We start from the raw sequence: 23871 nt of genomic DNA, 5'->3' as shown, positions 1-23871 counted from the left end.
TGCAGCACTCCTCCAATCAGGCCTTTATGGTAGAGTGGCCAGATGTGTCACGTCCTGAGCATAGAGAGTCCTTATTTTCTATGGTGGAGTTGGTCAGGGCGTGACTGGGGGGTTTCTAGTTTATATTTTCTATGTGGGGTTCTAGTTTTGTTTTCTATGTTGGTTTTTGGTATGATTCCCAAGAGGCAGCTGGCTATTGTCGTCTCTAATTGGGGATCATATTTAAGTAGCATTTTTCCACCTGTGTTTGGTGGGATAATGTTTATGTGTAGTTGCATGTTAGCACTCCATTGTTGTCACATTTTGATTATTCTTTATTGTTTTGTTGTGTGGTTCACTTACTTTAAAAACAAAGATGGTGGATCCGCGAGCTGAGCGGGTTCTTCGTCCCGCACCAGAGCTGCCCCCGATGCTGGCGGATCCGCAGGATGAGCGGGTACTTCGCCCCGCACCAGAGCCGCCACTGACACTAGACACCCCCCTGACCCTCCCTTTTGGTTTCAGGCTCTCCCTTTTGGTTTCCCACCTTTTGGGGGGGGGGGGGGGTACTGTCACGTCCTGACCATAGAGAGCCCTTATTTTCTATGGTAGAGTAGGTCAGGGCGTGACAGGAGGGGTTTCTAGTTGTTATTTTCTACGTGGGTTTCTAGTTTAGTTTTTCTATGTTGGTGTTTGATATGATTCCCAATTAGAGGCTGCTGGCTATCGTTGTCTCTAATTGGAGATCATATTTAAGTAGCATTTTTTCCACCTTTGTTTTATGGGATATTGTTTTGAGTTAGTGTATGTTACACCTCTTAGTTATGGTTCGTTGTTTGTTTCGTTCTTTCTTTGTTTATTGTTTTTGTTAGTTTCTAATAAATAATATGTGGAAACCATATCACGCTGCAGCTTGTTCCGGTATTTATTCCAGCGAACGTGACAAGATGGAAGTAAAAGGCACATGTAAAAGGCACATGACAGCCCACTTGGAACTTTCCAGAAAGCACCTAAAGGACTTTTAAACCATAAGAAAGCATCACGTCTGGAGGAAAGCAGGCACCGCTCATCACCTAGCCAATTCCATTCCTACGGTGAAGCATGGTGGTGGCAGCATCATGCTGTCAGGATCGAGGGAAAGATGAACGGAACAAAGTACGGAGATCCTTGATTAAAACCTGCTCCAGAGTGCTCAGGACCTCAGACTGGGGTGAAGGTTCACCTTCCAACAGGACAACAACCCTAAGCACACAATCCAAGACAATGCAGGAGTGGGTTCAGGACAAGTTTCTGAATGTCCTTGAGTGGCCCAGCCAGAGCCCCAACTTGAACCTGATCAAACATCTCTGGAGAGACCTGAAAATAGCTGTGCAGAGATGCTTCCCATCCAACTTGACAGAGCTTGAAGACTCGAGGCTGTAATCGCTGCCAAAAGTGCTTCAACAAAGTACTGAGTAAAGGGTCTGAATACTTGTGATATTTAAAAATAATAAGAATAATGAATTTGCAAACATAAAAACATGTTTTTGCTTTGTCATTATGAGGTATTGTGTGTAGATTGATGAGGAAATAAAACAATTTAATACATTTTAGAATAAGGCTGTAACGTAACAATATTTGGAAAAAGTCAAGTTGTCGGAATACTTTCCGAATACACTGTACATGCGTAGACAGACTACTCACATACTATTCTCTCTCCCGCTCCCAAGCCTTGACCTCAATGAATGATTAAAAGAAGTGACTTGTTGCCTTGCATTGTTGAAGGTTTTATCAGCTTACTGTGGGCAAAAAAGCAGAAATATACCGTAAAACACAAGGTGGACATAGATTTTCTTCCACTTCCTTGGCCCTCGTTTCTATCCTCAAAAAGTATACTGCATTGCTGTTGTTCATGAAAATAACCGTCGCACACTGACTGAATGTCAAGACAGGTGAGTCAAATGCGAAGAACTATTATGAGCCAGTTTTCCAGACACAGATTAGGCCTAGCACAGGACTAAGGAATAGGTTTAATCTGTGTCCGGGAAATCGGCCCTATAGAGATAAGAGACAGGAAGATGGTGTTGTCACCTGTAGATGATGGGGTTTGGGTTTCCATTCTTTGGTGGGCAGAGAGGTGGGCTTCTGACCCTCCAGGAAGTACTCCATCTGGTCACGCATCTCTGTGTTCTGGAGAGGGGTGAAAAGTCACTCAAAGAGAGAGGGACCCCTATCCCTCAAAAACATGCACACGCACCACAACACAGATAGCTGTATGAGTACGGACCTCAGCTTCCAGAAAATTACCTTCCCCTCTGGATCCCTGATCACTTGATCTCTCTCCTGGATCACTGTCCGTGAGTTCTGCAGCTGTAACACTCACAAAACAGAATACTCGTACAGTGGCAACAAAATTATGTGAACCCTTTGGAGTTACCTGGATTTCTGCAAAATGATCCGATCTAAGTCACAACAGACAAACATAGCGTGCTTAAACAAATAACACATAAATTGTATTTCTTGTCTGTATTGAATACATCATTTAAACATTCACAGTGTAGGTATCATGACACTAGGCGAGACCCAAATGCAGACACAAGAGGCAGATGGTTGGAGTTTAAGATGTTTAATAAATCCAAAGGGAATAGGCAAGAGAATGGTCGTGGACAGGCAAAAGGTTACAACCAGGGGGCCTCCCCCTGCACCTGGATATTCCAGTGCTACTGGCAAAAATATCCCAACTGTAAAGTATGGTGGAGGGAGCATCATGGTTTGGGGCTGCTTTGCTGCCTCGGCCTGGACAGCTTGCTATCATCGGCAGAATTTTTAAAATGTTATTTTACCTTTATTTAACTAGGCAAGTCAGTTAAGAACAAATTCTTATTTTCAATGACGACCTAGGAACAGTGGGTTAACTGCCTGTTCAGGGGCAGAACGACAGATTTGTATCTTGTCAGCTCGGGGGTTTGAACTTGCAACCTTCCGGTTACTAGTCCAACGCTCTAACCAGGCTACCCTGCCGCCCCAATTAATTCCCAAGTTTATCAAGACATTTTACAGGAGAATGTAAGGCTATCTGTCCGCCAATTGAGGATCAACAGAAGTTGGGTGACACAACAGGACAACAACCCAAAACACAGACGTAAATAAACAGAAGAAAATGTGCCTTCTGGAGTGGCCCAGCCAAAGGAGGGTCAACCAGTTATTAAATCCAAGGGTTCACATACTTTTCCCACCCTACACTGTAAATGTTTATGCGGTGTGTTCAATAAAGACAAGAAAACGTATAACTGTTTGTTATTAGTTTAAGCAGACTGTGTCTATTCTTGTCACCTAGATGAAGATCAGATCAAATGTTTTGACCAATTTATGCAGAAATCCAGGTACAGTATTTACAAAGGGTTCACATACTTTTTCTTTCCACTATAGATACTGCAGAGGAAAACTAACATTCACAGAAGAGGCTATATCATCACTTATTCATGATGATAATTCTGTTTCAGCAAACAGTTTTGCGTGGATTACAGTAACTCCCCTACCACCTTTACAAACCAAAGCAATTAGGAACCCTCTACTCCCTCCATCTCAATATAATTTCTGTATTTCTGTGTCTGTATTGTATAGTGCCTTCGGAAAGTATTCAGAGACCTTGACTTTTTCCACATTTTGTTACTGTTCTAAAATTGATTTTAAAAAAAAAAATCCTCTGCAATCTACACACAATACCCCATAATGACAAAGGGTAAAGTGTCTGAACAGTGATGTCATATTTCAGCTTTTTATTTTTAATACAATTGCAAAAATTTCTTAACCTGTTTTTGCTTTATGGGGTATTGTGAGTAGATTTTTTTTATTTTATTTCACCTTTATTTAACCAGGTAGGCAAGTTGAGAACAAGTTCTCATTTACAATTGCGACCTGTCCAAGATAAAGCAAAGCAGTTCGACACGAACAACAACACAGAGTTACACATGGAGTAAAACAAACATACAGTCAATGATACAGTAGAAAATGTGTCTATATACAATGTGAGCAAATGAGGTGAGATAAGGGAGGTAAAGGCAAAAAAAGGCCATGGTGCGAAGTAAATACAATATAGCATGTAAAAACATTTTTTTTAAAAATAAACTACTGGAATGGTAGATTTGGAGTTTAAGATGTTTAATAAATCCAAAGGGAATAGGCAAGAGAATGGTCGTGGACAGGCAAAGTAGAGATAGAAATAATGGGGGTGCAAAGGAGCAAAATAAATAAATAAATACAGTAGGGAGAGAGGTAGTTGTTTGGGCTAAATTATAGATGGGCTATGTACAGGTGCAGTAATCTGTGAGCTGCTCAGACAGCTGGTGCTTAAAGCTAGTGAGGGGGATAAGTGTTTCCAGTTTCAGAGATTTTTGCAGTTCGTTCCAGTCATTGGCAGCAGAGAATTGGAAGGTGAGGCGGCCAAAGTAAGAATTGGTTTTGGGGGTGACCAGAGAGATATACCTGCTGGAGCGCGTGCTACAGGTGGGTGCTGCTATGGTGACCAGCGAGGTGAGATAAGGGGGGACTAGCAGGGTCTTGTAGATGACCTGGAGTCAGTGGGTTTGGCGACGAGTATGAAGCGAGGGCCAGCCAACGAGAGCGTACAGGTCGCAGTGGTGGGTAGTATATGGGGCTTTGGTGACAAAATGGATGGCACTGTGATAGACTGCATCCAATTTATTGAGGAGGGTATTGGAGGCTATTTTGTAAATGACGCCGCCGAAGTTGAGGATCGGTAGGATGGTCAGGTTTACAAGGGTATGTTTGGCAGCATGAGTGAAGGAGGCTTTGTTGTGAAATAGGAAGCCAATTCTAGATTTAACTTTGGATTGAAGATGTTTGATGTGAGTCTGGAAGGAGAGTTTACAGTCTAACCAGACACCTAGGTATTTGTAGTTGTCCACATATTCTAAGACAGAACCGTCCAGAGTAGTGATGTTGGACGGGCGGGCAGGTGCAGGCAGTGATCTGCATTCAGTTTTACTTGTATTTAAGAGCAATTGGAGGCCATGGAAGGAGAGTTGTATGGCATTGAAGCTCGTCTGGAGGGTTGTTAACACAGAGTCCAAAGAAGGGCCAGAAGTACACCGAATGGTGTCGTCTGCGTAGAGGTGGATCAGAGACTCACCAGTAGCAAGAGCGACATCATTGATGTATACAGAGAAGAGAGTCGGTCCAAGAATTTAACCCTGTGGCACCCCCATAGAGACTGCCAGAGGCACGGACAACAGGCCCTCCGATTTGACACACTGAACTCTATCAGAGAAATAGTTGGTGAACCAGGCGAGGCAATCATTTGAGAAACCAAGGCTATCGAGTCTGTCGATGAGGATGTGGTGATTGACAGAGTCGAAAGCCTTGGCCAGGTCAATGAATACGGCTGCACAGTATTGTTTCTTATCGATGGCGGTTAAGATATCGTTTAGGACCTTGAGCATGGCTGAGGTGCACCCATGACCAGCTCTGAAACCAGATTGCATAGCGGAGAAGGTATGGTGGGATTTGAAATGGTCGGTAATCTGTTTGTTGACTTAGCTTTCGAAGACATTAGAAAGGCAGGGTAGGATAGATATAGGTCTATAGCAGTCTGGGTCAAGAGTGTCCCCCCCTTTGAAGAGGGGGATGACCGCAGCTGCTTTCCAATCTTTGGGAATCTCAGACGACACGAAAGAGAGGTTGAACAGGCTAGTAATACAATTGCAACAATTTCGTTTTAGAAAGAAAGGGTCCAGATTGTCTAGCCCGGCTGATTTGTAGGGGTCCAGATTTTGCAGCTCTTTCAGGACATCAGATGACTGGATTTCGGAGAAGGAGAAATGGGGAAAGCTTGGGCGAGTTGCTGTGGGGGTGCAGTGCTGTTGACCGGGGTAAGGGTAGCCAGGTGGAAAGCATGGCCAGCCGTAGAAAAATGCTTATTGAAATTCTCAATTATAGTGGATTTATCGGTAGTGACAGTTTCCTATTCTCAGTACAGTGGGCAGCTGGGAGGAGTTGTTCTTATTCTCCAAGGACCTTACAGTGTCCCAGAACTTTTTTGAGTTTGTGTTGCTGGAAGCAAATTTCTGCTTGAAAAAGCTAGCCTTGGCTTTTCTAACTGCCTGTGTGTATTGGTTTCTAGCTTCCCTGAAAAGTTGCATATCACGGGGGCTGCTTGATGCTAATGCAGAACGCCATAGGATGTTTTTGTGTTGGTTAAGGGCAGTCAGGTCTGGAGAGAACCAGGGGCTATACCTGTTCCTGGTTCTAAATTTCTTGAATGGGGCATGCTTATTTAAGATGGTGAGGAAGGCATTTAAAACAAAAAACAGGCATCCTCTACTGACGGGATGAGGTCAATGTCCTTCCAGGATACCCCGGCCAGGTCGATTAGAAAGGCTTGCTCGCTGAAGTGTTTCAGGGAGCGTTTGACAGTGATGAGTGGAGGTCGTTTGACCGCTGACCCATTACGGATGCAGGCAATGAGGCAGTGATCGCTGAGATCTTGGTTGAAGACAGCAGAGGTGTATTTAGAGTGCAAGTTGGTTAGGATGATATCTATGAGGGTGCCCGTGTTTACGGCTTTGGGGTGGTACCTGGTAGGTTCATTGATAATTTGTGTGAGATTGAGGGCATCAAGCTTAGATTGTAGGATGGCTGGGGTGTTAAGCATATTCCAGTTTAGGTCGCCTAGCAGCACAAACTCTGAAGATAGATGGGGGGCAATCAGTTCACATATGGTGTCCAGAGCATAGCTGGGGGCAGAGGGTGGTCTATAGCAGGTGGCAACAGTGAGAGACTTGTTTTTAGATGGGTGGATTTTTAAAAGTAGAAGTTCAAATTGTTTGGGTACAGACCTGGATAGTAGGACAGAACTCTGCAGGCTATCTTTGCAGTAGATTGCAACACCGCCCCCTTTGGCCGTTCTATCTAGTCTGAAAATGTTGTAGTTCGGAATGGAGATTTCAGAATTTTTGGTGTTCTTCCTAAGCCAGGATTCAGACACGGCTAGAACATCCGGGTTGGCAGAGTGTGCTAAAGCAGTGAATAAAACAAGCTTAGGGAGGAGGCTTCTAATGTTAACGTGCATGAAACCAAGGCTATTACGGTTACAGAAGTCATCAAAAGAGAGCTCCTCTGGTATAGGAGTGGAGCTAGGCACTGCAGGGCCTATATTCACCTCTATATCACCAGAGGAACAGAGTAGGATAAGGGTACGGCTAAAAGCTATGAGAATTGGTCGTTTAGAACGTCCGGAACAGAGAGTAAAAGGTTTCTGGGGGCGATAAAATAGCTTCAAGGTACAGTGCCTTGCGAAAGTATTCGGCCCCCTTGAACTTTGCGACCTTTTGCCACATTTCAGGCTTCAAACATAAAGATATAAAACTGTATTTTTTGTGAAGAATCAACAACAAGTGGGACACAATCATGAAGTGGAATGACATTTATTGGATATTTCAAACTTTTTTAACAAATCAAAAACTGAAAAATTGGGCGTGCAAAATTATTCAGCCCCTTTACTTTCAGTGCAGCAAACTCTCTCCAGAAGTTCAGTGAGGATCCCTGAATGATCCAATGTTGACCTAAATGACTAATGATGATAAATACAATACACCTGTGTGTAATCAAGTCTCCGTATAAATGCACCTGCACTGTGATAGTCTCAGAGGTCCGTTAAAAGCGCAGAGAGCATCATGAAGAACAAGGAACACACCAGGCAGGTCCGAGATACTGTTGTGAAGAAGTTTAAAGTCGGATTTGGATACAAAAATATTTCCCAAGCATTAAACATCCCAAGGAGCACTGTGCAAGCGATAATATTGAAATGGAAGGAGTATCAGACCACTGCAAATCTACCAAGACCTGGCCGTCCCTCTAAACTTTCAGCTCATACAAGGAGAAGACTGATCAGAGATGCAGCCAAGAGGCCCATGATCACTCTGGATGAACTGCAGAGATCTACAGCTGAGGTGGGAGACTCTGTCCATAGGACAACAATCAGTCGTATATTGCACAAATCTGGCCTTTATGGAAGAGTGGCAAGAAGAAAGCCATTTCTTAAAGATATCCATAAAAAGTGTCGTTTAAAGTTTGCCACAAGCCACCTGGGAGACACACCAAACATGTGGAAGAAGGTGCTCTGGTCAGATGAAACCAAAATTGAACTTTTTGGCAACAATGCAAAATGTTATGTTTGGCGTAAAAGCAACACAGCTGAACACACCATCCCCACTGTCAAACATGGTGGTGGCAGCATCATGGTTTGGGCCTGCTTTTCTTCAGCAGGGACATGGAAGATGGTTAAAATTGATGGGAACATGGATGGAGCCAAATACAGGACCATTCTGGAAGAAAACCTGATGGAGTCTGCAAAAGACCTGAGACCGGCACGGAGATTTGTCTTCCAACAAGACAATGATCCAAAACATAAAGCAAAATCTACAATGGAATGGTTCAAAAATAAACATATCCAGGTGTTAGAATGGCCAAGTCAAAGTCCAGACCTGAATCCAATCGAGAATCTGTGGAAAGAACTGAAAACTGCTGTTCACAAATGCTCTCCATCCAACCTCACTGAGCTCGAGCTGTTTTGCAAGGAGGAATGGGAAAAAAATTCAGTCTCTCGATGTGCAAAACTGATAGAGACATACCCAAGCGACTTACAGCTGTAATCGCAGCAAAAGGTGGCGCTACAAAGTATTAACTTAAGGGGGCTGAATAATTTTGCACGCCCAATTTTTCCGTTTTTGATTTGTTAAAAAAGTTTGAAATATCCAATAAATGTCGTTCCACTTCATGATTGTGTCCCACTTGTTGTTGATTCTTCACAAAAAAATACAGTTTTATATCTTTATGTTTGAAGCCTGAAATGTGGCAAAAGGTCGCAAAGTTCAAGGGGGCCGAATACTTTCGCAAGGCACTGTATAATGTACAGACAAAGGTATGGTAGGATGTGAATACAGTGGAGGTAAACCTAGGTATTGAGTGATGATGAGAGAGATATTGTCTCTAGAAACATCATTGAATCCTGGTGATGTCATTGCATGTGTGGGTGGTGGAACTGAAAGGTTGGATAAGGTATAATGAGCAGGGCTAGAGGCTCTACAGTGAAATAAGCCAATAAACACTAACCAGAACAGCAATGATTGATTGATACAGGGGGGCGGGGGTGTAATCAATTTTACAATAAGGCTGTAACGTAACAAAATGTGGAAAAAGTCAAAGGGTCTGAATACTTTCAGAATGCACTGTATGTGTGTGTGTATCTGCCGCATGCATGTATATGCATCCGAGTGTGTGTGTGTGCTGTTGGATCATGTGGCAGACCTTCCTCTGCTGGCTCTTCAGCATGTCGTCCAGATGATGGATCTTCTCCTTCAGGACAGCCAGCTCCTTCTCCAGCTCCTCAGTTCTCACACCACAACCCAGTGGTTACATAAACAGAATTACCATCATATCTACACTGTGTATGAACTTGCCATATTTATGGGTCCAAATTTTAAAGGGAGTATACCGTATCCTTTTTAGTATCTTAAAAAATATGCTGTATACTCTTTTCAAACTTTGGATTTATAAGTATGGAAATTCATGAACTTTGTAGGCTTGAGTAGCAATGTTTCAATGTCTGTTGCTGAGGACTGTATTGTTGTATACTCATGTAGAGTTGTATATGAGATACTATGTGCAGACAGTCTACGTTTCAGTTGTATGACTGATTTGTAGTCATTATGGCGACAGATCCTCCTCACCTCTGCTTTTTCACCTGCCCCCCCTCCTTGGCTGCTCTCAGCTGCAGCAGTTCAGCCTCGCTGTTGGCCATTTTGTCCTTCAGGACAACACCCTCCAGCTCCATGCCCCCCAGCAGCCGCTCCAACTCCTCCAACCTCTGACCTCGCTCCTCCGCCTACCCCTCCACTCGCTGCAGGTGCTTCGACTGCTTGTCAAGACGCCGGCTGAACTCACCGCTTTCAGTCTGCAGGGGGAGTTCCCAATTACATCTAGTTACAGTAATGGTCAGGAAATAGTTAAAATTCAATTGTGGACTGGGATGTAATATTATGCAACACATATGCATCATGATAACACTGGAACTAATGACTGTGTTCTGAGATGACACTGAATAACAGTTGAACGAACGAACAAAACGATATAGGATGATAGAGAGAGAGGGATGGGGAAAAGAAAGAGGGAGACCGATGAGACAGTAGACAAGTTGAGTAAAAAAAAGGATGGGAGATGAAAGAGAGAGAGAGAAAGAGGGGGATGAATATTCTTCATCATCTGGTGAACACTGACCTGCATTCAGTCCTTCTCCTCCTGGTGTCTCTTCTCAGACTCTTTCAGCTGGGCATTCAGGCGCTTGCTCACCTCCCATACTTAGCACTGCCCTCTGAATTCTCCCTGACATGTGCGAGAGAGAAAAAGCAAGCTCAATGAACCTGGACATAGAGTAAACAAACAGATAGACAGTGCTAGGTGCTGACATACTATTTGCATACCATTTGCAAATAAGTGTTCCCGTAATTGCCTGAGGTAAAAGGTCACCTAAATAGGTTGGTGCGTCAGGTGAATGTCATGTGTCTGTCAGCTGAATACACACTGGTTTTCCCGGTAGAAGATCATATACAGTGCCTTGCGAAAGTATTCGGCCCCCTTGAACTTTGCGACCTTTAGCCACATTTCAGGCTTCAAACATAAAGATATAAAACTGTATTTTTTTGTGAAGAATCAACAACAAGTGGGACACAATCATGAAGTGGAACGACATTTATTGGACATTTCAAACTTTTTTAACAAATCAAAAACTGAAAAATTGGGCGTGCAAACTTATTCAGCCCCCTTAAGTTAATACTTTGTAGCGCCACCTTTTGCTGCGATTACAGCTGTAAGTCGCTTGGGGTATGTCTCTATCAGTTTTGCACATCGAGAGACTGAAATTTTTTCCCATTCCTCCTTGCAAAACAGCTCGAGCTCAGTGAGGTTGGATGGAGAGCATTTGTGAACAGCAGTTTTCAGTTCTTTCCACAGATTCTCGATTGGATTCAGGTCTGGACTTTGACTTGGCCATTCTAACACCTGGATATGTTTATTTTTGAACCATTCCATTGTAGATTTTGCTTTATGTTTTGGATCATTGTCTTGTTGGAAGACAAATCTCCGTCCCAGTCTCAGGTCTTTTGCACACTCCATCAGGTTTTCTTCCAGAATGGTCCTGTATTTGGCTCCATCCATCTTCCCATCAATTTTAACCATCTTCCCTGTCCCTGCTGAAGAAAAGCAGGCCCAAACCATGATGCTGCCACCACCATGTTTGACAGTGGGGATGGTGTGTTCAGGGTGATGAGCTGTGTTGCTTTTACGCCAAACATAACGTTTTGCATTGTTGTCAAAAAGTTCAATTTTGGTTTCATCTGACCAGAGCACCTTCTTCCACATGTTTGGTGTGTCTCCCAGGTGGCTTGTGGCAAACTTTAAACGACACTTTTTATGGATATCTTTAAGAAATGGCTTTCTTGCCACTCTTCCATAAAGGCCAGATTTGTGCAATATACGACTGATTGTTGTCCTATGGACAGAGTCTCCCACCTCAGCTGTAGATCTCTGCAGTTCATCCAGAGTGATCATGGGCCTCTTGGCTGCATCTCTGATCAGTCTTCTCCTTGTATGAGCTGAAAGTTTAGAGGGACGGCCAGGTCTTGGTAGATTTGCAGTGGTCTGATACTCCTTCCATTTCAATATTATCGCTTGCACAGTGCTCCTTGGGATGTTTAAAGCTTGGGAAATCTTTTTGTATCCAAATCCGGCTTTAAACTTCTTCACAACAGTATCTCGGACCTGCCTGGTGTGTTCCTTGTTCTTCATGATGCTCTCTGCACTTTTAACGGACCTCTGAGACTATCACAGTGCAGGTGCATTTATACGGAGACTTGATTACACACAGGTGGATTGTATTTATCATCATTAGTCATTTAGGTCAACATTGGATCATTCAGAGATCCTCACTGAACTTCTGGAGAGAGTTTGCTGCACTGAAAGTAAAGGGGCTGAATAATTTTGCACGCCCAATTTTTCAGTTTTTGATATGTTAAAAAAGTTTGAAATATCCAATAAATGTCGTTCCACTTCATGATTGTGTCCCACTTGTTGTTGATTCTTCACAAAAAAATACAGTTTTATATCTTTATGTTTGAAGCCTGAAATGTGGCTAAAGGTCGCAAAGTTCAAGGGGGCCGAATACTTTCGCAAGGCACTGTATGTAACAATATATGTATCGTTTTCTTTAACATGACACCTTTTTAGAATGGAGGCCAGTGTAACAGGACTCTAGCATACACAGACAGGTCATAGACTTCAGTTACTGTCTGTGTAGATGTTTATTCCCTTAGAATGTATTGTTTTTCCCACTACCTAGGTAATGGATGTCTGGTGTCTTTTTACAGGACGTTATGATGTGCTGCACTAAGCCTGAGATAATGTGGTGGGAAATTAGATTTGTTGTGCTAAGGTGTGTGTGTGTGTTGTGTGTGATATCTCTCGATATATTTGGTCTGTATCACCACAGTCTGCGTGAAACTGAGACCAGCAGCCTTTTCACAGAACAGAGTGATGTGGTGAGGGGACACATATGCTTTCCTATGACTTGGCAAATACTTTTATAGTTTGAATATAAATGTAATTTTCAGTTCATGTTCAAATTCAAATTCATACTCAAATTGTCTCCACAGTAATGTAATACTTTCTTTATATAAAAAGCACTAATGTGAAACTGATGCAAAACAAAAACCACAACATTTTAGATAACGAAAGTTAGTGGGTGTTGACATGCAAATATGGTCTTACATTTGTGTATGACTCTGTCCCAACAATGTTATGATTGGTGACAATTGTTTGGTTGGTAGGCAGGGTGACTATGTAAACATTGGCTGGAAACTAAGGCAGAGTGAAGGGGTTAGTGGAGTAAAACAGATACAAATACTGACGATGCTGGATTGTTTGCATTTGAGTATTAGAAAGAGCTTGAGATGAGCCTCTGAAGGCCATTTCACACTGCATTGTTCTTAGCCCCAGGCTAGACTGGCCCTGGGCTAGCTTAGCCTGTGTTTACACAAGCATTGTTAAGCCTGGCTGGGCTATGATTTAACCCTGGGCTAAGGATTCACACTTGTATTCCAAAGCCTTGGGCTAACGGACAAACAACATGCGAGCAACATTCTCTCTCTTACACGCAACCTATGTTACAAGTAATAAGACATTTATTAACATATTATGTACTGTTTAAGATGTATTTTTATGTGTGACTGATGTTTTGCTTGCTCAAAGTCACACTTGCAAGTTTAAATTGCACTCTTGACTGGCCTGTGCAGGGGACCCATCCTCTTCTCGCTGGACCACATTTCTTCTTTCTTAACTCAGTGTTTTTGAATTGGATTTGACCCAATCGACTATCAATTACAGAATCCCAAATTATTTATATTTGTCATTGGATGTTTTTATTTTTTAATACAGTCAGTGATACAGGAGTGAAATCACATAGGGAATCTCATCAGATCAGATGACATCAGCAAGCCAGAGCCATCTGTGGAAAGAGCACAGGTAAAACCAAGATATAAGTGCAAACAGAATGAATGTATCCTTCAACATAAAATTCCAACTAAAACGATGACATGAGCTCTGTCACAATTGATCTCTGCTCTGTCTATGAATTTGAGAGTGGTTACATTTCTCCAACCCCATCCCTCAGTTTTTTATCAAACAGGGGCGGGGAGTATACTTCTTATTGTTTCAACTGCTGAATGCCGCTTTAAAAAACAGATAAATGAGCATACTAGTATGTTTAAGCATACATGACTGTTGGCAGTGCTGTGCAATACCTTTAGCTCCCAGGTACAGCAGAGCTGACACACTAAAGATGAAGTTACGGCAGATGTCTTGACCACCCTCTCTGGCTGTTCTCTAGACAGATGTAGTGCTGGAAGGTGTCCCATGCACTGTTTGTGGCCACGTCACCTCCCTCAGAACCAGTGAAAATCTCCAGGTTCTTACAGTGGGGCATTAGCATAATCTATAGAGAGGGCAGAACAATACAGGAGAAGGAATTAAATTTAGTGTGGAGTTGGAAGTCCCGACATAAAATCCTTGTACAATCCATAGACATTGGTAAAATGGTCATCAAAAGCATGGCACTAGAGTTTGAGGAAGGTGGAACGATACATATGATAGTTGTGATAGGCATAAGATGAGTTGGTGGCCTACTGGTCCAAACTTGAGGTCCTCAGCCTCATTGGTGTAGTGGCCAGGGAGATGAAGTAGAAGACTGACTCCACCTGCTCAAATGTGTTCCCTCTACACACACTGACCTGTCTCCTGAGAACAATTGGAGTGAGAGAGAGTGAGAGTGAGAGTGAGAGAGAGAGAGAGAGACAGGAAAATAAGATTTCAGGAAATGTCACAGAGTTCAATTGGAGTTTAAATGTTTTAACATTTTAATGTTTCATTCAAGGCAACAGTCTATTTTAAGACTGCTCTGGCTGTATCAAAAGAGGCAACTATGGTTAATCATTTAGCCAAATAGGTGATAACAAGATGTGGGACTGGACTGAGCTGAGCTATAGGGCAATTCCACTGTAAGAGAGTGATGCTGATCTCAGATTATGTCAAAAAGAAACGAATGATTTCAGAGTGAAACAAACAATACAAATCTATGCACATGGACTACTTTTAACAATTTGCATCATCGGTTTGTCTGACATGCATTTTAAAGTGAAAAATCTTAGTCTCCGCATCACTCCGTTACCATAGAATTACCCTGTACCTATCCATGGCACTTGTCAGTCAGCATGGCTCAGTACTGAACAGTATGCTGTCAGTTCATGCCCAGTCCAGTTCGTGGAGAACTATTCTCCTATAGGTTCACCTTACCTACACTACTCATATTGTTTAGCAATGACTATCACATACATTCAATACAGAAACATCTTTCTAACCGATAGACAGCAGCTTTGGTTTAACCACATGGCTAAACATTAGATCGCTATCTAACATTATCTAGTTAGCTTCCTAGCTACCTGACGTTCACCTAGCTTGACTCATCAATAGCCTGCTTTAATAACAACTCTTAAGGATCAGACCCTTTTTTTTTCTTCAATTTTCGCTTACAATGACATACCCAAATCTAACTGCCTGTAGCTCAAGACCTGAAGCAAGGATATGCATATTCTTGATACCATTTGAAAGGAAACACTTTAACGTTTGTGGAAATAGGAAAAGAATGTAGGAGAATATAACCTTTTAGATCTGGTAAAAGATAATACAAAGAAAAAACCAACCATTTTTGAAAACCAACCATCATCTTTGAAATACAAGCGAAAAGGTCAATGTATTATTCCAGCCCAGGTGCAATTTAGATTTTGGCCATTAGCTGACAGCAGTTAATTTGCTAAATTTTTAGACTGATCCAATGAACCATTGCATTTCTGTAAAAAAAATGTTGTATCAAGACTGTCCAAGTGTGCCTAATTTGTTTATTAATAACTTTTCAAGTTCATAATTTTTTAATAACAGAAGACCAAATAACCCCCGACTTCAATTTCAAAATCATAATTGATTAGCTAGCTAGTTGGTTATAACTAGTTTCGATAATGAAAAATGATCGAAATTACCTCTCCAATTTTGTCAGCAATCATTCTTCTTCTTCTAGGATATCATGGTGGTCCGCAAACAAACGTTTAAAGTGTATTCCTCCACCTACTGTGGTGGAATGTACACTCAATCATGATCTGCCCAATTCTGTACTACCATGAAAATAAAATTTAAAACCAAATAAATCCCAAATTTCTACCAATCTGTTTTATGACTGATCCTATATCTCTGAGCATCTCTAGCCTTTCTCTGTACATGGCATCCACCAAATTCCACAATTACAGCACCTAACCTTAACATTGCTTCCACATTCACCATAATCATGTGTCATGACGTTGGCCTGTGGGTAGGTTTATGACAGTCATAAATACCTCTTCCCCCCTTTTTCCTCTCTCTACCCTACTGATGTTACATTTGCAAACCCCTTGGTTAACATAGAGATTCTGGGAACATCAGAAGGTGGTGGGAAATGAACTATATTCTGGTAATCTGACCAATTGAACATATGCGGTGGTACTTAATGAATATGATGTCAGTCAATGATAAGACGACATCAACTCTACAGTGGAAAGTCTACACATCAGAGTTATCGGATTCACATGGAATTGTTGTTCAATTTAAATGTTTGAATATGAAATTATTTGTGATGGGATGAAATGTGATTTTAGCTTCTAAAATGTGAGATTTGGGTTTTCATAAGGTTAGGGCTCTGCTCAATCAGTGGCCCGCCCCTGTGAAGAGACAGGGGTTATAAAACTTTTCAGACACACCCTTCTCGCTCCACTATATAAAGCCTTGACGAAAATGTAACCTCCTGTTCCGAGGATGTGAGGATGATGGTCCGATGTCAGAATGGTTCAGATAATAACTACAGAACGAAGCCAACATCAGCGTGAGCTTTGGTTGCGAATGGTATGAACTTTGAACTCTTATTCACTACAGAAGTGTACCTCATAGCCGTTGAGTTAGCAACAGCAGCTGCAAACGAGGGTTAGGAAGGAACAGACAGAGTATCACGTCTATCACACAACAACGTTACTACAACGTTTTCCAATTGACATTCTTGAAAGGACTCGGTTTGGCAACACGGCCTTCCATCTACCACCAACCTACTGAAGCGCAGCTCAGAGTAAATATTTATTGCATTTTCCTTTTCCAAATGGGCGGTAATTCAGAATGAATAAGATACTGTATTTACGATAGCACAGCTTCTTCCTTTGTTACTCAATCTTCCCGCTCTTTCACTCAAACCCAGACTCTTTTCTTTTGTGTAACAAGCTGTCATATCTGCTCCGCCCGCTAGGGACATTTTCCTTTATGACGTAATTTGTAATCAAGTTATGATTAATTATGTGTGTGTGTAATTCTGTGTGATTAGTTAGGTATTTAGTAAATACATAATTAAATCCAATTTGGTATTGCTGATTCATCTTGTTAGCCAGGGTTCGTGAAGATAACCAATAATTTACAACTTTCAGATGAGACTGAATTAAGGTAATGATTAATATTGACTGCTATTGATGTAAAATATTACTAGGTCTTTAAGAGTTTATTCGGAAGATAACAGCTCTATAAATATTATTTTGTGGTGCCCCGACTCTCGAGTTAATTACATTTACATGATTAGCTCAATCAGGTAATATTAATTACGGAGAAGTTATTTTATAGGATAGCATGTCATATCACTTAATTTAATTAATTACTAATTTACTGCGTGTGGAAATTCAGTTCTGCTTCCTCAAAGTCACACTCGCAAGCTCTTAAGTTTAATTTGTGCGCACCACGCTGGCCTGCACTTGTCCTCTGCTCGCTCGACCACAGTTGTTCTCTCTCCACTCAAGGAATAAATAGTATGAATTTACATGCAGAATGCATTACAGGCATCACAAGCATATGTCAATTAAGTAAAAGTGTCACATTTGTGATTGGACAGTGAGCATTCTAGGAATGTGCAAGTGTGAACACTTCAGACAGTGAACACTTCAGAATGTGCAAGTGTGAACACTCGCTTAGCTCCGCGCTAAAATCTCCCTTAGCACAGGGCTAAGGAGGCTCTCAGCCCTGGGCTAATTCGCAATGTGAACGCACCTTGAGTGGCTTAGCTACCTTATTGTTGTTATTATTTTGTCTGGCGACCATCTGTTCCCTCAAAGTCTTCAAACAGTACCGAACCTAAAGAGAAAGACACCACACATAAGAATTTACATCAAAAATACACACACACACACACTAGAAATACTTTGATTGGAATGGAATGGAGGAAATAGCTGCCGATTTACGGGATCCTTTTTTTGCATTGTTTGTAACTTATTTTGTTCATAATGTTGATGCTACCGCCTCTTATGACCTAAAATAGCTTCTGGATATCAGAATAGTGAATACTCACCTCGAACTGGACAAATAATTTTTCTTTAATGAGTCTAAAGCGAGGAATATAATGCTGGTCCCAGACAAGGTCCTGTCATTCACATGAGAAAATATGGAAATACAGGGGGCGGAAAATGTGAGAATGTGTCGGCAAGTGGGTAACCCACCTCAACCATTCATTCTTTTGACCAACGTGCAATCACTGGAGAATAAACTAGATGAGCTCCATTCAAGACTATCCTACCAACGGGACATTAAAAACTGTAATATCTTGTGTTTCACGAATCATGGCAGAACGACGACACGGATAATATACAGTTGGCTGGGTTTTCCGTGCATCTGCAGGACAAAACAGCTACGTCCGGTAAGACGAGGGGTTGGGGTGAGCGATGTCTAATATTAAGGTAGTCTTGAGATATTGCTTGCCTGAGCTAGAGTATCTCATGATAAGCTGTAGACCACACTATCTACCAAGAGCATTTTCATCTATATTTTTTGTAGCCGTCAATTTACCACCACAAACCGATGCTGGCACTAAAACTGCACTCAATAAGCTGTATAAGGCTATAAGCAAACAAGAAAATGTTCAATCAGAAGTGGTGCTCCTAGTGGCAGGGGACTTTAATGCAAGCAAACTTAAATCTGTTTGACCCAATTTCTACCAGCATGTCACATGTGCAACCAGAGGGAAAAAAAATAACTCTAGACCACCTTTTCTCCACACATAGAGACGCATACAAAGCTCTTCCTCACCCTCCATTTGTTAAATCTGACCATAATTCTATCCCCCTGATTCCTGCTTACAAGCAAAAGCTAAAGCAGGAAGTACCAACGACTCGCTCAATACAGAACTGGTCAGATGATGCGGATGCTACTCTACAGGACTGTTTTGCTAGCATAGACTTGAAAATGTTCTGGGATTCATCCAATTGCATTGAGGAGTATACCACCTCAGTCAACGGCTTTATCAATAAGTGCACCGACAACATCGTCCCCACAGTGACCGTACGTACATACTAGAGGTCGACCGATTAATCGGAATGGCCGATTTAATTATGGACGTTTTCAAGTTTTCATAACAATCGGTAAATCTGCATTTTTTTCACTGATTATGGCCTATTACATTGCACTCCATGAGGAGACTGCGTGGCAGGCTGACTACCTGTTACGCGAGAGCAGCAAGGAGCCAAGGTAAGTTGCTAGCTAGCATTAAACTTATCTTATAAAAAACAATCAATCTTAACATAATCACTAGTTAACTACACATGGTTGATGATATTACTAGTTTAACTAGCTTGTCCTGCGTTGCATATAATCGATGCGGTGCCTGTTAATTTATCATCGAATCACAGCCTACTTCGCCAAGCGGGTGATGATTTAACAAGCGCATTCGCGAAAAAAGCACTGTCGTTGCACCAATGTGTACCTAACCATAAACATCATTGCCTTTCTTAAAATCAATGCACAAGTACTGTATGTCACATATGCAGTTATCGAAAATATATGGGAATATCTGCTCAATCCAAATTTACAACCAACTGATTGCAGCACTACCACAACAATGGAGGAGACAAGTGAAAAAGGGAGAAGGTAGGGAACTTGTTTGAATGCCTTATATTAAAGATACACTTTGGATGAAAGGAACTGGCATAAATAGAAAAATATACCAGTTTCATCTGAGGACAAAAATGTTGACAGCTGCGCCATACAGGTTGCAAAAAAACTGGAGGAGATTTTCAATGTACCAATTCCATGGCACATGGTTTATGAACTGGTACACACAACCACACTTGACACGACACTTTTTATCAATTAAAATGATTATATAAAATGATTGCCATCAACAGAATGCTATATGTATGGGGCATACAACAATCTCAGCTCTGTAGATTTGGTTGTGAAGAGACTGAATCAGTAGATTACTTATTCTGGTATTGCCCCTATGTAGCTTGTTTCTGGTCACAGGTTCAGGAATGGTTAAGGAAATCACAACATGCACTTAAAATTAACCTTACAAATAGCAGTGTTGGGCAATCTGGAAAGCCATAGCCAGTCAAAAGAAGTTCAAATGCATTATATAGACACCAAAATATGTTACAGATACTATAAAAATGTCCCACCACTCAGACAGTTAGTGAATACACAGCATCCAGCACATCAATCAATCAATCAAATATATAGACAAAAGCCCTTTTTACGTCAAAATAATAACCACAGTGTTTATAGAGGGTGCAACTGTTCCACAGCTCATGAGCAAATGTCAGTTGGCTTTTCATAGCTGAGCAATAATAGGTTGAAAGAGAGAGTCGAAACAGCAGAACCAGGTACAAGGAAGCACATCCATTGAAACTGGTAAAAAATATATTTGGAAAAACAATTCCACTCCAATTCCCTTTATGGATGGGTGTATCTTTGAATTCGCTGTTGAATGGCCTGCTCCTTCTCCATTTTCGGAACACCATCCCGCTCCCCCAGAGTGATCGATAGTATATTTTAGCTCGCACTGTTATGAGTGTGTTTCTGAGCTCTCAGGTTGATGTAGCGAGTTATGGCCTTCACTGATCTCACTCTCCGCCAGCTCCATCTGTGGCGACTAGGGGCACGACTCGATTGTATACTGATGGTCGTGAGCGCAATCTAGCTGGGCCCTGAGCTCTTTAGTGATGGTCCCGGTGGACCTCTTCTCCACCACAGCACAGGAACACTCTGGCACCCAGGGGTCAGTTCGGCATGCTGTACTAACCGTTTTTCCTTTTGGTAGAAAACAATTAAGGAATCTATTTGGCTATAGTTATATTCAAGAATCACTGCATCTACTTGACATAAACAATAGCCTTAGAAATAACATGGATTTGCACGTACCACCTGCCTCCTGCAGTCTCCTCCAGGATGAAAACATTTTCAGGGATGAAGATGTCATCCTGAAAACAAGCAAACGTTTTGTTAAGACAACTGAACCCACATATATCAGTTGGCATTAACAATCTACCTGTTGTATGCTTTATCAACACACACACACACACACACACACACACACACACACAGCAAATACAGGGACATGTATTTATCAGCAAACATTAGCTATGTCAACTTCAGTCTAGCTAAATGAGGTGGAGCTAACAAAACATTACAAAAACAAATCCGTCAACAAAATGTATTACAGTACTTGTCTATCTGAGGTGGGAGCTAACTACAGTAACTAACGATACCTAATAACAGGGGTACACGGATAAACCGTGTTGCAATTTTAGTTGCAGTTGAGTTGCTTGCTAACCTTATTTGCTGGGGGGTGTTACACAAAACACTTCAGATGCAATTAGCTAGTTACCTTCGACTGGAGTTGCAACAAAGTTGTCCAGTGTCTAACGCTAGCCTAATCAACCACAGTTATGACCGGTTAACGTTACCTCTGGGGCTCCATTGCATTGACTCGCGTGGCCTCCTTCGTTCAGTCGCTTTTGATGATGATCGGTCGGTAACCCCTACACCATAACCCTCGAAATGTCCTTCATCGCGAAGTCTGCCTCTGCGAAATGCTGTCTGCAGATCTGCAACCTAATTCTCTATCTATAAACCGACACTGAGATATCCCGTGTTTACTATTATATTATACAAAATGTCCAGGGTACGCTGAAAGGCTACATGTTAATATCCATACAATTACAGCGCTATAATACATTTTATATCACCACGCTGTAGGTTATTACTGTGGCCAGGAAAAGCAGAGTATAAGTAAAACTGCTGCCAACGTACCACAAAGCCACAGGTAGCATATCCCCAAAAAACGCTGGCTCGGCGAAATGCAGAAGCTATTTAATACGATTCAACAATTCCCTTTGGCAATCATTTACTGACACCGACCAACGGCAATAACAAATACAGTAGCATAAGCAAATAATAACTCGGATAGTGCGCCAGTATCTGTGCGTTAGAGATGTCGACGATGAGTATAACGTGTATCGTCGACATCTCTAGCGCACAGATACTGGGGCAAATAAGTAGCTGTAACGACATATACAGGCGCGTTAATAGCCTACTGTAGTCTACCTGCCATAAAAGAGGAAGTTCCAGGCGAGATATCAGAAGTGCCGTATCAAGTCTCCTTTGATTTTCGAGAAGTGTGTTTGCTCTCGCAGTGTAGTAGCCTAGAATAAAACACTGATGGAGAAGACAGGCTATGTGCACACTTCCTACAAAATGAGGTGAAAACTGGGCTGCACTTCCTAACCTCCTGCCTCAATGTGTAACTAACTATATTAGAGAGACATTTCCCTCAGATTACACAGATCCACAAAGAATTCGAAAACAACCCCGATTAAGATAACCTCCCATATCTACTGGGTGAAAAACCACAGCGTGTCATCACCGCAGCAAGATTTGTGACCTGTTGCCACAAGAAAAAGTCAACCAGTGAAGAACAAACACCATTGTAAATACAACACATATTTATGCTTATTTATTTTCTCTTTTGTACATGAACCATTTGTACATCGTTACAACACTATATATACACATATGACATTTGTAATGTATTTATTCTTTTGAAACTTCTAAATGTTTACTGTTAATATACCAAAGTGAAATAAACAATACAAATTATCTACCTCACTTGCTTTGGCAATGTTAACATATGTTTCCCATGCCAATAAAGCCCCTTGAATTGAATTGTTTCACATTATACTGTAGACAAACAAATTCCCACTACTGCTACAAGAGCAACCTGTTGACAGCGGGTACGTCAGATAACTATCGAAACAAGCTAATTGGCGCAGGATACCGGGGAACGCACGGTCTTTTCGATATTGGCGGGACATTGCTGCCAATCAATGGTCTAGCGATTACGATTATTTGCGCTTCATAGCTATGTTTGCTATAGGCTACCTGTGTACATTAACCCAGTTTCTTTTCAATAGAATTTAGGGCTAATCTCAAAATAATAAAATAATAGTCTAGAGATAAATTATCATGGATTGATCACCAATGATCATGGATTGATCACAATGAATATCGGAATTAAATATCACAATTGACTACCACAAGAAAAATCTGGCTGCCTAACATATAGGTTTACACTACACAATTATATAAGGTTGCAGTTCCACTGTGTGACTATATAAGATTGATCATGTTGTTTGATGACTGGTTTGAGGTGATTTGTGAATTAATGCAACCAAGGATCCATTCGGTTTTTGGTCATGAATGGTAATACAGTGGTTGGAGTGCAGTTTCTCCTGGCCCATAGAAAGACTACTTGCATCATGCCATGGTAATAACTCATTTTCGTTAACAATATACATTTTCTTCATAGCTCACTGCTCATCTATGACCAAAAACAAGTTATGTTGGATTGTTACAGTGTATCAGTGGAAAGTCTTGATGAGGACCCCAACAGTACATTTCTACAGATCAGAACAAAATTCTGTTTCTCAGACATCAACAATGCATTTAGATGGATATAATCCCCATGACAGACACTGAAAGATGGAATTGGCATAATGGTTATCAATGCTCATGTCAGTACCATTCAGGATTTGGGTCAAAATCATTTCAATTCACTCAAATCAGTCTCGGAAATCCCAGACCTAGGGCAACAGCGCTATGCAGTGTACAAAACATTAAGAATACCTTCCTAATATTGAGTTGCACCCCACCTTCCCCCTTGTGCCCTCAGAACAACCTGAATTTGTAAGGGCACAGACTCTACAAGGTGTCAAAAGCATTCCACATGGATGCTGGGCCATGTTGACTCCATTGCTTCCCACAGTTGTGTCAAGTTCGCTGGATGTCCTTAAGGTGGTGGACCATTCTTGATACACACAAGAAACTGTTGTGTGAAAAACACAGCAGTGTTGCAGTTCTTAACACAAACCGAAGCAACTGGCACCTACTACCATACCCCGTTTAAAG

The 23871-nt window shown here is 41.6% G+C and overlaps 2 long non-coding RNA genes across 3 annotated transcripts; both read right to left on the bottom strand.

The window, feature by feature from the left end:
- Positions 1 to 313: 313 nt before the first annotated feature.
- LOC118946501 (uncharacterized) lies at positions 314 to 9380 on the bottom strand. The gene is made up of 4 exons (XR_005041366.2): positions 9286 to 9380; positions 2266 to 2328; positions 2050 to 2148; positions 314 to 1757 (listed from the first exon to the last, which is right to left on the bottom strand). It is a non-coding gene; the product is annotated as an uncharacterized LOC118946501 (long non-coding RNA).
- Positions 9381 to 13425: 4045 nt separating this feature from the next.
- On the bottom strand, positions 13426 to 22281 carry LOC110518429 (uncharacterized). Of its 2 annotated transcripts, XR_005041394.2 has the most exons (6): positions 21372 to 22281; positions 20830 to 20885; positions 17686 to 17769; positions 14212 to 14322; positions 13830 to 14020; positions 13426 to 13534 (listed from the first exon to the last, which is right to left on the bottom strand). It is a non-coding gene; the product is annotated as an uncharacterized LOC110518429 (long non-coding RNA). The 2 variants fall into 2 exon arrangements; XR_016493686.1 differs by lacking the exon at positions 20830 to 20885 and having other exon boundaries at positions 22012 to 22129.
- Positions 22282 to 23871: the final 1590 nt, after the last annotated feature.

Source organism: Oncorhynchus mykiss, chromosome 30 (assembly GCF_057628025.1).
Source record: "Oncorhynchus mykiss isolate SJ-2025 chromosome 30, ASM5762802v1, whole genome shotgun sequence".
Taxonomy (NCBI): domain Eukaryota; kingdom Metazoa; phylum Chordata; class Actinopteri; order Salmoniformes; family Salmonidae; genus Oncorhynchus; species Oncorhynchus mykiss.
This window is presented reverse-complemented; position numbering and strand designations above follow the sequence as displayed.